Here is a 13,276-nt window from a genome sequence, read left to right on the forward strand (position 1 = left end):
CACCCTCCTCAAGGGCCCCTCGCTTGGGAGCGAGACTTAAGCTTATATTATCCAACAGTCCTGGTCCTGACCAGTTCAGTGTCTCTGCAGGGCACAAAGGGACTTTGGAAGCGCCTGTGCCAGCCTCCACTCATGGTCTACCACACCTAGCACAGGACCTGGGCTCATCCGGGGTGGTCAAGGCTGTGTTGTGGGGATGATGCTCATGACCCCTTGTGTTTTTGGATTTTGTTTTTTGGCCTATGGATTTCCCAGGCCAGGGATCAGATCCAAGCTGCAGTTGTGACCTACGCCACAGCTACAGCAATGCTGGATCCTTTACCCCACTTCATTGGCCAGGGGATGGAACCTGCACACCAGTGCTGCAGAGATGCCTCTGATCCTTTTCCACCACATCGGGAACTCCTGTGATGTTTTTCAATCCCATTAAGATGGATGGCAGGATCTCACAGTGGTCAGAGTATGGAAATTGGTGGTAATGACACTCCAGGATATAATTTTTAACATCCCATTAAAGGGAAGGCAGGATCTCCCAGTGGTCAGACCACAGACTCGGGGTCAGACTCCCTGACTTTAGATTTCTGCTCTGTGACTCACATGCAGTGTAACCTTGGACGAATTTCTTAACCTCTCTGTGCCTCAGTTTCCTGATCTGTAAAATGGCCATGCTATTCATTATGCTACTACTTAGTGTTTAAACTGGTGCCAGAAAATGCCAGGGAGTTCCCGCTGTGGTGCAGCAGAAACAACCTGACTAGTATCCATAAGGACACGGGTTCCATCCCTGGCCTTAGTCAGCGGGTTAAGGATCCGGCATTGCAGTGAGATGTGGCGTAGGTCGCAGGCATGGCTCGGATCCTGAGTTGCCATGGCTGTGGTGTAGACTGGCAGCTATGGCTCCGACCCCTCTCCTGGGAAATTTCATATGCCATACCTGTGGCCCTGAAAAAAAAAACAAGAAAAGAGAAGAAAGAAAGTGCCATGTGGTGGTTAAATAAACGTCAGAGTCAAGAAAGAAGACATTCCTTTGAATTTGAAACCTAACCAAGTTTCCACTTGCAGAACTGCCTCTTTACTGCGTGCCCCCACCCTGCCTCCAGAAGGGAAGATCGCTCCCCAGGAGAGTTCTCAGGCTGCAGTTGCTCAGGATTTTCCCAGCCAACACTTTTGAAGGCCGGGAGCAGTGGGCGAGCGCCTTGGCCTTTGGCCCTACGTGCCTGGATTTCTCTCTCTGGAAGGCGCACCCAGCTTTGCGGTGTGAACCATCCCAGGCCTGGATGGAAAAGCGTGTTGGCCCAAATTGCAAGTCGCATGGCCTGTTTTCTCACGGGCCCCGCCCTCTGAATTCTTGGAATTTTTGGCTAATGGGGAGTGTCCCCCCAGAGGTCTGCTTCCAGGGCTGGGTCGGCTGGACTGGCTGATTTACCTCGCAGGAGGCTTGGGCTGCAGCCCAGAGTCATGGGGTGGGGAGGGGGCACTGAGGTCGAGGGTTCCCACTGTCCCGGAGAGGCTAGGACATCCTGGTGTGTATGGGGGGGAGGGGAGCTCAGGCCCCATCTCATCTTCCCCAGCAAGTAGGGTCCCAGAATTTTGCCCTGTGCTGAGGGTCGGGGGGCTGGAGCTACTGCCTAGCACAACCCAGGGAAGGTTGTGGGACCCCAGCCTGGGAAGGGAGGGACCCCACGCCCTTCAAAGGGAGAGCTAGTGCCTAGGCTGTTGTCTGCCTTCCTTGCTTCCTGCACAAGTTTCAGCTCCCCTGAACTCCAGCATTCTCACCAGTGAAATGGGCTTCATAGCATTGCCTCCCAGCACGGGGTAAGAATTCTGGGCCAACAGCTTGCTGTGTTTGGTGTCTTCAGGCCACACTAGGGGTGTCCTGGGGGAGGGGAGGGGAGGTCCAAGCCCAGCCTGGACTCCCTGTCCTCATAAGAGCAATGGGTACCTTGGCAGGCTGTGTACAGGAAGCCCTGTTTTGCTTCCCAAGACACCTTCTATTGTTTTTCCTCTCCAGTGTCCATGTTTTGGAAACTTGGTTTAAAACCTGCTGTGATGGGTGATGCTCTGTGCAGCTTCTGCTCGCTAATTCCCAAAGGGCTCCCATTGGTCGGTTCGGGTGTGTTAAGCAACATCTCTGGGCAGGTGCTGGCCTCCGGAGGCAGAGGTGTCCTGGAAGGTGAGCCTCCCTCTGTCCACCTGTCTGTCCATCCGTCAGTCAGCCTATCTAGCCTTCCGGAAGTAGATGAACGCTTCTACTTTCTGGCTCTACAAACATGGCCATCATGTGCTCATCTATAAAGCAGGGAAGACACGAATACCTACGCGGCATGAAACAAATTCATGCAGGTCGGGGTTTCACAGATGTGCTGGCTCATGGTAGGCACTAAACCAGTGTTGGATCTTATTTATTGCTGTTATTGTTACTATGCTATTGAAACCTGCATGAAACTTACTCCCAGCCTCACACACTTGGCAGATACATCCTCACCTTTGGCTGTGATCTGGGGAAGCTGGTGCTACCTCACACCGAAATCTGTTTCAGGTCTATGCATTCACTTCAACTGATGCTTCGTAGGACAATGGCTTGGTAGGTCTCAGTAAGTGGCAGTGATTTCAAAGTCACATTTCCACCTTGAGCAGGTGTGGCCCAGATCTGGTGTTGCCATGGCTGTGGTGTAGACCAGCGGCTACGGCTCCAATTTGACCTTTAGTCTGGGAACTTCCATATGCTGCAGGTGCAGCTGTAAAAAGAATAATAAATAAATAAATAAATAAAGGTTATTATGGAATGGTGGGGAGAAATCCAGTACCAGCAGATGGGGTCACTTCAGGCACCAGAGCCCTCAGGGTAGGCTTGGGAAGTCAGGCTCACCTGGTTGTTCAGGTCGGCATGGGAGTTGGGGGCTGGGCATGGAGTGGGGTGTGTGTGTGGGGATGGGGGATTCAGGGGGTGGGAGGCCATGGTGGGGTGGGTCCTGGGGGCTGGGAGCGGCATGACCCTCTCTCTCATCTCTGCACCCCAGTGAAGTTTCTGAACTCACAGGATGCTGACAGTGACGGGGTTTCATATGGCAGAAACTGCAAAGGGCCAAGGCAGAGCTAAGTCGAACCACACAATCCAATGTAGGCGGGAGGACTAGAGAGAAGCCAAAGGAAAAGTCGAGGTTTAGGAAGTGGAGATTTGCTCTGGATTGGATGCTGCTGGGCAGCAAGGCGATTCTTAGTAAACCTTATTTAGAAGCAGGGAGGCTAGACAGAGGCCAAGGCTATAATTGGCAAAGAAGCAGCAGTCACTCATATGAGCCATTTTTGGTCATCATTGTGCCTGAAACGGTGTTCATGTTTTGTCTGTGTCATGCCTTTTTATTAATCCATCATGGTCACCAAGTGGCTTTATCTAAAGTTGATGCCTTATTAAATTGCTTATGTTCATCAGGAAAATACCTAGATGCAGGTGACAGTGCCAGGGGCCAGCTCCCAGAAGTCAGGGCTGGTTTTCTTGCTTAGAGGTGAGATACAGACACTTTTGGAAATCAGGGGGAGCCTTTGGCTCCCACACGTACTGGAAGGAGGAGGGTGGCCAGTTGAACCAGCTCTCCAAGGGGTGGGTCCAGTCACTTCATCTGTGTGACAAATAGAAGTCTATAGCGAAAGATGTAGAAATTGGTCATAAGCCCACACTGCAGTAATGACATTTTATACATCTGGGTCTGTTCTACCAGATGCACATCCTAGCTCTAAGTATCTGTGTGTAATCTTTGATCAAGTTTCTTAAACCTTCTGTGTTTCAGGTTCTCCATCTGTAAAATGAGGATAGGGTTCATAGGGTTATGGGAGGGTCGTGGCGATACAGTGTTTGAAGTGGGTGGTGTATGATGAACATTAAAACGTGTGCCCTGTGCAGTCGGGTCTTCTGGTGTTTGGCTAAGCAACATATTGATAATGTCTAGTTTGCTCACATAGCCTCGCATGCCAGAATGATGCTTGGCACAGAGTAGACACTTGACAAAATTTGTTTGTAAAAATTTGTTTGTAAAAATTTTGTAAAAATGAGTAAGCAAGGGCATTTATTTCACCATTCCTCTATCATTGGACTTTTAAGTTATTTCCTATTTCTGTCGCCATAAATTACACAGTGCTGGAGTTCCCGTCGTGGCTCAGTAGAATGAATCTGACTAGTATCCATGAGGATGCAGGTTTGATCTCTGGCCTTGCTCAGTGGGTTAAGGATCTGGCGCTGCCGTGAGCTGTGGTGTAGGTTGCAGATATGGCTCAGATCCCGCATTGCTGTGGCTGTGGTGTAGGCCAGTGGCTACAGCTCCCATTCCACCCCTAGCCTGCGAACCACCGTAGGCAGAGGGTGCAGCCCTAAAAAGACAAAAAACAAAAAAACATTTACACAGTCTTACGTGAATCCTGTAAGCAGAACATATGCTGTCCAGCTGCTGAGTGCCCATCACTCCCTATAGCCCCCAAAGCTTAGGTCATGGGCACTCGCTGGTTTTTGTCATATGTGAGATGTGTTTTTTAATCAGAGACAGATTGCGCTGCAGCCATTCACTGTCAAAAATGGAAAAATAAAAGTAGAACCATGTGACTTGCTCTTTCCTAGAAAAACGAGAGTAAGCAAGCTCCTTGCTGAGGCTGATGAGTATCTTGTGTGCAAGGTGTACAGTTGTGCTATCTCGTAGTCTGGCCCCCACCTGCCTTGCTTGTGAGCATATTGCCCTTTCTCACCTGCAGGATTTGAGCAGGCACCTTTCGTCTAGTCTGTGTGGGGCCGACACCCAGTTGAAGAAGCAGAAAGTGACCAGCATCCAGAAGCCAGGATGGTGCACCTTCAAGGATTAACATCATAGACTAGTCTCGCCTGCACGAACTTAATGTAAGTGGAAGCGTACAATACATCTTCCTTTGTGTAAACGTTGGGTTTATGATGTTCATCCCTATTGTTAGAGCATGTCCGTTTTCATGGCTGTGTAATATTTCACAGTCTAATATATGATAGTCATCCATTTTACTCTGGATGAACATTTGGGATTTTGTGTCTAGTTTTGACCTATTACAAGTGAAGCTTTTAGGACCATTTTTATATGTCTCTTGGTGATCACATGGATAATTTGTTAGCTTTATTTCTAGGAATGGAATTGAAACTATTCTACTTTTCGATTTGATTTAATTTTATTTTAGGGAGTTCCCGTCATGGCTCAGTGGTTAACGAATCCGACTAGGAAGCATGAGGCTGCGGGTTTGATCCCTGGCCTTGTTCAGTGGGTTAAGGATCTGGCATCGCCGTGAGCTGTGGTGTAGGCTGCAGATGCGGCTCGGATCCCGTGTTGCTGTGGCTCTGGCATAGGCCAGTGGCTACAGCTCTGATTAGACCCCTAGCCTGGGAACCTCCATATGCTGCAGGTGCGGCCCTAGAAAAGACAACACCACCACCACCACCAACAAAAGATTCTGCCAAATAATTTTCCAAAGTGCTTAAGTCTGTTTGAAGTGTTTTAACATGGGACATTCATTTAGTTGTAAATGGTACTACTGACCTTGTTGCACAGAAAAGAAGACTGAGGCTCAGAGAGGTGCGTTAATTTATCTTAGGTCACACAGCTGGTAAAGGCTAGAGCCAGCTCCAGAGGCCTCATTCTTCATCACTACATCCTATTTTTTCTCGTGGAATTTCAACCCGATTTCTATAAAATGTAGTGTCTGGGACATAGTAGGTGCTCAGTAAGTAGTTGTTGAATAAGTGGGCCAATGAAAGAATGAATCCCCCCGCCAAAAAAAAGAGCTGAGGGGCTTTTCATTCTAACTCAGGCCCGGTGGTTGATTTTTAGGGAACACAGCAGTTCGGGTTTCGAGATCCAGAAAAGCTGCATTGCTTCTGCTTCAACCTTTTGAAGAACTTTTGTCTCAGATTACATAAATAATGAATCATTACTGAAAAAAATTAGAAGAGTTTATGCATAAAAAAGATAAAAGTCACTCCAACCCCCTCCACCCAGAGATGGATACTGTGAACACATGACTAGTTATGTCCATGTAAATAAATGCTATTACATCACTGAAATCATCCATTTTTCTTCTGTGATTTTTGTATTTTTAAGCCTAGTTAGAAAATTCCTAGAAGTTCCCTTGTGGCTCATTGGGTTAATGATCTGGCATTGCCACAGCTGTGCGGTGGGATTCCTGGCCTGGTAACTTCTGTATGCTGTGGGCGCAGCTCCCCCCAAAAAGAAAAGAAAATTATTTTCCCTCCCCAAAGTTATAAAAACATTCTTCCATGTCCTCTGATGCTTTTATAATTTTTGTTTTAAAAATGTATAAATTTGCTCCACTGGAGTTTATCCTAGTGTATAATATTCAATATGGGCTCAATTTTATTTTGTGTTTTCACTTAGCTACCCAAACAATCCCACATCAAATTTTTATTTTTATTTTTATTTTTTTAGGGCTGCATCTGTGGTATATGGAGATTCGCAGGCTAGGGGTTGAATTAGAGCTGCAGCTGCCAGCCTACACCACAGCCACAGCAATGCAGGATCTGAGCCACATCTCTGACCTACACCACAGCTCATGGCAACACTGGATCCTTAACCCACAGAGTAAGGTCAGGGATCGAACCTGCAACCTCATGGATACTGGTTTAGCAGTTCCTGAGCCAGAATAGGAACTCCTAAATTCTTTTAAAAGCCTATATTTACCCTTTTTTAATTAATAAGACTTTGAAATATGTTTAAAAAACTTCTTGGAGCATGGTTGACTTACAATGTGAAATATGTTTTAAGACCTGGCCTGAACAGTTTTCTCCTATTCTTTTCCTTCAGAATTTTCTGGATAATTTTGCTTCTTTATTTTCCATTTGAGATTGCATACCAACCAGCTTTTATAAATTTCAGAGGGCAAAATATATCATCTTTTCTGTTGGAATTTTATTAAGTTTTAAAACTATACCAGAGGAAAGAAGCAACTTTGCAATACTGAGTCTTTCTATCCAGGAACTTACTATGTAGTCTTCTTTTGTGTTCTTCAGCAGTGGAGTTCTTATTGGAGATTTTTTTTCCGCACAGAGACTGTTTTTCCTTTTTATGGCTACACCTGTGGCATATGGAAGTTTCTGGGCCAGGGGTCGAATAAGAAATGCAGCTGCTGGCCTACGCCACAGCCATGGCAACACAGGATCCGAGCCACACCTTTGACCTATGCCGCAGTTTGCATATGGAGGTTCCCAGACTAGGGGTCCAATCAGAGCTGCAGCTGTCTGCCTATGCCAGAGCCACAGCAATGAGGGATCCGAGCCAAGTCTGCGACCTATACCACAGCTCATGGCAACGCTGGATCCTTAACACACTGAGTGAGGCCAGGGATCGAATCCACAACCCCATGGTTCCTAGTTGGATTCGTTAAACTTTGAGCCACGACGGGAACTCCCCGGGTAATGACTTCTTTTAAATGCCTCCTCATTAGTTTTCTCTTGGTTGGTTTCTTTCATTTAGCATAATATTTTCAAAGTTCATCCATACTCTAGCATATATCAATACTTCATTCCTTTTTTATAGCTGAATAATATTCCATTGTATGGATATACTAAGTTTTGTTTGTCCATTCATTAGTTGATGGGCATTTGGCTATTACAAATAATGTCACTGTGAATATCCATGCATGGTGGACATTTATTTTCAGTTCTCTTACGTATGTAAGTAGGAGCAGAATTGCTGGGTCATGTGGTAACTTTATGTTTAATGCTTTGCAGAACTGCTAAATTCTTTCCAAAGTAACTATACCATTTTACATTTCCCCTAGCAATGTGTGTGAGTTCTAGTTTCTACACATCCTTGTCAACACTTTTAACATCTTTTTTATTAAGTCATCCTCTTGGGTTAAACTGGTATCTCATTGCAGCTTTAATTTCAATTTCTTTAACGGCTAACAATGTTGACTATCTTTCATACATATTCGCCCTTGTTTATATCTATTCAGATCATTTGCCCATTCTTAAACATGGTTATTTATATTTTATTATTCAGTTATAAGAGTTCTTTTTGTATTTTGGATATGAGTCACTTGTAAGATACATGATTTGCAAATGTTTTCTCCCATTCTGTAGTTTTCTTTTAACTCTTTTTTTCTTTTTAGGGCCGCATCTGTGGCACATGGAAAGTTCCCAGGCTAGGGGTCCAATCAGAGCTGCAGCTGTCTGCCTATGCCACAGCCACAGCAATGAAGGAACTGAGCTGCATCTGTGACCTACACCGCAGCTCATGGCAACACCGGATCTCCAACCCACTGAATGAAGCCAGGGATCAAACCCTCATCCTCACGGATCCTAATCAGGTTGGTTAATCTCTGAGCCATGAAGGGCGCTCCCTCTTTTAACTCTCTTGATGGTATCCCTTAAAGCACAAAAATTTAAGTTTAATAGAATCTAATACATGTATCTTTTCTTTTGTCTTTTGTGCTTTTGATGATGTGCCAAAGAAGGCTTTGCCTAGTCCAAGGTTGGGAAGTTTTACTCCTGTTTTTTTTTTAGAGATTTATAGTTTTAGCTCTTACATTTAGTTCTACAATTTATAGTTTTAGCTTTTACAATTAGTTACTATTTGTGTGTAATGTAAGGAAAGGATATAAATTCATTGTTTTGCACAAGGAGATATAGTTGTCCTGCTACCACTTCTGGCAGAATTGTTTATTCTTTCCCCATTGAATATCTCTGCATTCTTGTCAAAAATGAATTGACCATAAACGCAACAGTTTGGTTCCGGACTCTCAAATCTATTCCATTGATCTGTGTATCTATCCTTAATATGCCCATACCCCAGAGTCTTGATTATATTGCCTTTTAGTAAGTTTTGAAATAGGGAGGTGTGAGTTCTTTTGCCCAACTGTGGTCTTTTGTTCAATGTTGTTTTTGATATTCCAGATCCATTATGTTTCTACATGAATTTTAGGATTAGCTTGTCAGTTGCTGCAAAAAAAAAAAAAAAAAAAAGGCAGGTGGGATTTTGATAGCGATTGCACTGACTCTGTAGATCAATTGGACAAATTTTGCCATCTTACCAACATCATATTCCTAGCCATGAACCAGAGATGCCATTACATTCACTTAGGTCTTCTTTAATTTCCTTTTCTTTCTTTTTTTCTTTATCTTTTTCTTTTTTGGGGGGGGCCACACCCGAGGCATATGGGGTCCCAGGCTAGAGGTCGAATCATAGCTGTATCTGCCGGCCTGCACCACAGCCACAGCCATAGCAACACCAGATCCAACCTGCGTCTGAGACATACACTGCAGCTCATGGCAACGCCAGGTCCTTAACACACTGACCGAAGCCAGGGATCGAACCCTGGTCTTTAATTTCTTTCAACAGTGCTTTGAAGCTTTCAGACTACACATTTGGCAATCTTTTATTAAATTTATTCCTAAGTATTGTATTCTTTTTGATACTAGTGTAAATGGAATTATTTTCTTAATTTAGTTTTCAGATTGTTCATTGCTAGAGTATAGAAATGCAATGTGTATTTTTGAAAGTTCCCTGGTGGCTTAGTGGGTTAAGGATCAAGCATTGTCACTGCTGTGGCTCTGGTTATAGCTGTGGTACAAGTTTGGCCTGCAAACCTCCAAAATTTTTTTGGTGTATTTTTGCATATTGCTCTAGAAACCTACCACTTTGTTTACTAATGCCAATAGTTTTTTTTTTTTTCTTTTGTCTTTTTTAGGGCTGCACCCTTGGCATATAGAAGTTCCCAGGCTAGGGGTCTAATTGGAGCTGTTGCTGCCAGCCTACACCAGAGCCACAGCAACGCCAGATCCGAGCCGAGTTTGTGACCTACACCACAGCTCACAGCAACGCTGCATCCTTAACCCACTGAGCGACGCCAGGGGTCGAACCTGCAACCTCATGGTTCCTAGTCGGATTTGTTTCTGCTGTGCCATGACAGGAAATCCAATTAGTGCTAATAGTCTTTTGAGTGGATTCTTTAGGAATTTTTTTTTTTTCTCTTTTTGGCTGTCTCCCAGCATATGGATTTCCTGGGTCAGGAATCAGATTTGAGCCACAGTTGCAACCTACGCCATAGCTGTGGCAACACCTGATCCTTAACCCACTGTGTGGGGCCAGGGATTGAATTTATATTCTGGTGCTGCAGAGATGCCACAGCGGGAACTCTTGGAATTTTTGATATTACTAAAAGGATGCAGGATATAATCACAAGGGCCCATAAAAGTGGAAAAGAGGAAGAGGAGGAGGAAACAGAGGCATGGCAGCAGGCGATGGACTCTGCTCCATGTTTTTGGATTGAAGACGGAGGAAGAGGTCTATGAGACAAGGAATGTGAGCAGTCTCTAGAAATTGGAAAAGGCAAAAGGAACTAGATTCTGCCCCGGAAGGAATTCCCCGTTGGACTGAGACCCTGCTGACCTCTTGGTTTTAGTCCAGTGAGATGGATGGTGGATTTCTGACCTCAAGAACTGTAAGCTAAGCATAGCTTTTTTGTTGTTTGTTTTTTGTCTTTTTAGGGCTGCACCTGTGGTGTATGGAGGTTCCTAGGCTAGAGGTCTAATCTGAGCTGTAGCCGCTGGCCTAGCCACAACCCCAGCAACACCAGATGTGAGCTACATCTGCGACTACAGCACAGCTCAGGGCAATGCCGGATCCTTGACCCACTGATCGAGGCCAGGGATCGAACCCGCAACCTCATGGTTCCTAATCAGATTCGTTAACCACTGCGCCACGACAGGAACGCCCTAAGCACAGCTTTTTCATAGATGCTCTTAATCAGGAAGTTCCTTTCTATCTTGAGCTTGTTGAGTAATTTTACCATGAAAGGGTTTTGGATTTTTTTTTTTTTTTTTTGCTTTTTTTAGGACTGCCTGCGGCATATGGAAGTTCCCAGGCTAGGGGGTCTAATCAGAGCTGCAAGTCCTGGCCTACACCACAGCTTTGCTGTGGCTGTGGGATCTGAGCCATGTCCTCGACCTACACCACAGTTCATAGCAACGCTGGATCCTTAACCCACTGATGGAGGCCAGGGATTGAACCCGTCTCCTCATGGGTAATAGTCAGGTTGTTACTGCTGAGCCACAACAGGAACTCCAGGTTTTGGATTTAGTTAAGTGCTTTTTCAGCATCCACTAAGATGACACTTTGTTTTTGTCCTGTATTCTATTGGTGTGCTGTATCATATTATTTGGATTTCACATGTTAAATCAACTTTATATTACTGGAATAAATCCCGCTTAGTAATTAAGTCTTTTGGTATCTTATTGGATTCAGTTTGCTAGTGTGTTGGTGAGGGTCTCTGGAGGTACAGTTATAGGGCTTTTGGTCTGTGGTTTTATTTTGGTATCTTTGTCTTTGATATCAGGGTAATACCAGACTCATAGAAGAAGTGGGAAGTACTTTTTCCTCTTCTAGTTTTTAGAAGATTTTGTGAAGAATTGGAATTAATTCTTTAGGTGTTTGGCAGAACCATCTCTTTCCGTGGACCACACTTAGAATTCATCGAACTTCTTGGATGTGGATAATGTTTTCCATCAAATTTGGGAAGGTTTCAGCCATTACTTTAAAAATATTTTCTTGTTCCTTTTTCCCTCTTCTCTGCTCTGGCACTCACATTATACTTGTCCTACTTGTCTCTGAGGCTCTCTTCGTTTCTCTTCCTTCATCTCTGTACTGCTGATGGCACCATCTCTATCAATCTGCCTTTGAGTTTTCTGATTATTTATTCTGTCAGCTCAAATCTACCATTGAGCCCTGATAATGAATATTTCATTTGTTATGGTACTCACCCACTTCCATAATTTGTTTGATTTTTTAAAAAAAAGTGTTGATTTTTTTAATATGAAATAAGCATGATATTCTCTGGCTCTTTGAATGTATTTATTATAACTGCTTTGATGTCTTTGTTAAGCCTGACATCAGGGTCCTCTCAAAGGCAGTCTCTCTTGCCTGTGTTTTTTTAGTTTGGGGAGTTCCTGTTGTGGCTCAGTGGTAACGAACCCGACTAGTATCCCTAAGGATGCAAGTTCCATCTCTGGCCTCGTTCAGTGGGTTAAGGATACGGAATTGCCATGAGTTGTGGTGTAGGTTGCAGGAGCTGCCTGGATCTGGTGTTGCTGTGTCTGTGACGTAGGCCAGCAGCTCCAGTTCCTATTTGACCCCTAGCTGGGGAACTTCCATATGCCACAAGTGGGGCCCTAAAAAGCAAAAGCAAAAAAAAAAAAAAAAAAAAATTATGTTTGGAACTGAGAGGCAATAAACTGATAACTAGCAAAAATTCAAATGTCCATCAGCAGCAGAAAGGATTAAACGCTGTGGTATATTTGCACTTTACCAGAATGAGAATGAATGACCTGATACATATAACACAGAAGACACAGAGACAGTGGCCAGTGAAAAAAGCCAGACATAAAGCAACACTCTCCACAGGATCCCATTATTTATTAATTAATTAATTATTATTATTATTATTTTTGTCTGTGCCCATGGCATATGGAAGTTCCCAGGCCAGAAATCAAATCTGTGCCACCACAGTGACCTGAGCCACTGCAGTGGCAATGCCAGGTCCTTAACCTATTGTGCCAAAAGGGAACCCTTACATGATTCCATGTATATAAAATTCAGAAATCAGGAGTTCTCTTTGTGGCTCAGTGGTTAAGGAACCTGACCAGTATCCATGAGAATGCTGGTTCGATCCCTGGCCTTGCTCAGTGGGTTAAGGATCTGGTGTTTCCGTGAGCTGTGGTGGAGATCACAGAAGCGGCTTGGATCCTGCCTTGCTGTGGCTGTGGTGTAGGCTGGCAGCTTTAGCTCTGATTCAAGCCCTAGCCTGGGAACTTCCAAATGCCTTGGGTGTGGCCCTAAAAAGCAAAATAAAATAAAATTCAGAAATCAGCTAAATGAGTCTTGGCGGGTAAAGGAAGGATGGTCGTTACCTCTGGTGGCTGTAGTAATAGGAGGAGGGGCTGCTGGTGCTGGGAGAAGAGATGTCGGATAGCCTAGTTTGGGTGCCAGTTGCTTGGGTGTGATTGTTTGGTGAAAATCCCTCAGGCTGTATACTTACGATTTAAGCATGTTCCCACATAAACATGAATGCATCCATTTATAGCTTAGAGCTCAGCAAAAGTGACTTGAAAAATGAGAGGATATTTGCACATCCATGGTCACGGCAGCACTGTTTGCCATTCCTCAGTTAAACGAATCGTCTCCTTCTTACAGAAGAGGAAATGGACACTCAGAGAAGAGACAGAACTGACCTAAAGCCACAGTAAATGGAAAAGGTG

The sequence above is a fragment of the Sus scrofa genome, chromosome 6, assembly GCF_054392235.1.
Source record: "Sus scrofa isolate SSC_HxYL_T2T_F1_AM1 chromosome 6, Sscrofa_HxYL_maternal_Yorkshire_Landrace_v2.0, whole genome shotgun sequence".
Lineage (NCBI taxonomy): Eukaryota > Metazoa > Chordata > Mammalia > Artiodactyla > Suidae > Sus > Sus scrofa.